Source organism: Rhincodon typus, chromosome 4 (genome assembly GCF_021869965.1).
Source record: "Rhincodon typus isolate 14 chromosome 4, sRhiTyp1.1, whole genome shotgun sequence".
Taxonomy (NCBI): domain Eukaryota; kingdom Metazoa; phylum Chordata; class Chondrichthyes; order Orectolobiformes; family Rhincodontidae; genus Rhincodon; species Rhincodon typus.
This window is the reverse complement of record NC_063335.1, coordinates 11,804,622-11,805,973: the sequence shown is the minus strand read 5'-3', so window position 1 is coordinate 11,805,973 and position 1,352 is coordinate 11,804,622. Positions and strand designations below refer to the sequence as shown.

The 1,352-nt window shown below is 41.9% G+C and overlaps 1 protein-coding gene across 5 annotated transcripts in view; it reads left to right on the top strand.

The window, feature by feature from the left end:
• The window catches only part of med30 (mediator complex subunit 30), a 35,034-nt gene that overhangs the window by 12,265 nt on the left and 21,417 nt on the right, over nt 1-1,352 (top strand). The window lies entirely within an intron of this gene.

The following is a 1,352-nucleotide window of genomic DNA, read 5'->3' as shown; positions in this document are numbered from 1 at the left end:
AGACCCTTTTCTGATGAAGGGTCTAGGCCCGAAACGTCAGCCTTTCTGCTCCTGTGATGCTGCTTGGCCTGCTGTGTTCATCCAGCCCTGCACCTTGTTGTCGAGCATATAAATATGTATGAATGTGAGGCGAAAGCAACTGCTCCCTCTCTGCTCCTATGATGCTGCTTGGCCTGCTGTGTTCATCCAGCCCTGCACCTTGTTGTCTCGGATTCTCCAGCATCTGCAGTTCCTACTATCTCTGCTCATGTTCACTTCCTTGTCAACACTCCCTTGTAGTTGTATTTATAGGATTTGCCTAATTCAAATTCTAATTCATTCAAAGATCTCTCTCTCTCTTGCATTGAGCCATGTATTGTGATGAGTTCCACCTTGTATTTTGAACATAAATTGCTATTACTGTTTTACATTTTCAGCCAGCATCATCTGGGCCATAGTCCACACAATATTATCTTGATACTTAAATGCAGAGTGCAACTCAAACTTGTGCATTTGCAACCAGTTCACCTAACATCCATGATGGATAAAGCCAGAGCATGTTTTAGAGGTTATCTATAGTTCTGTTAAAGTGAAGAGAGGCCCCAAGCGGTAGGCCATTTCAATTTCATTGTAGTAGATTATGCCTTCCTAATCTGCCAGACTTCATTGAGCCGAATGAAATTATTATATGAAGACTATCCATCAAATTTTTTTTTATAAACATTCCCCCAGAGGTCTTTTGGAGCTTATGATTAATGCCAAACTAATTAGCTTGTTTGAAAACTGAATGGGCAGGACACTGAGTAGCAGAGTCCTATGCTGTCGCTCTGACTATAAATTAATTGAAGGAAGCTACTTAATCAAATGGTTTAGTAATGGCTTCAAACGATGTGGCCAACTGCCAAGTATAAGGATAATATTCAAAACGATACTGAAATCATTAAAGAATATCAAAAGAGTTTTAATGTAATTACTGCATAGTTACTGGTGAAGTAGATGTTGTAACTTAATAAAGACTTGCACTTATAGCTTGAATTTCTTGGCTTTAGGATATTCCAAAGCACTTTATGGCTAATCAAGTACTTCTGCAGTACTGCCGTTATGATGGGGAAAAAATGTATCAGTGGATGGTAATGACAGACAAGCAGCAATGCATTTAAAAACAGAGATAGTAGGAACTGCAGATGCTGGAGCCCACCCACCTTCCTGCAAAAATGCCATCCCCTATTCCCAATTTCTTCGCCTCCGCTGCATCTGCTCCCAAGATGAGGCACTCCACTCCTGTACATCTCAGATGTCCTCGTTTTTCAAGGACCGCAACTTCCCCCCACTCGGTGGTCAACGACGCCCTTGACCGTGTCCCCCGCATCTCC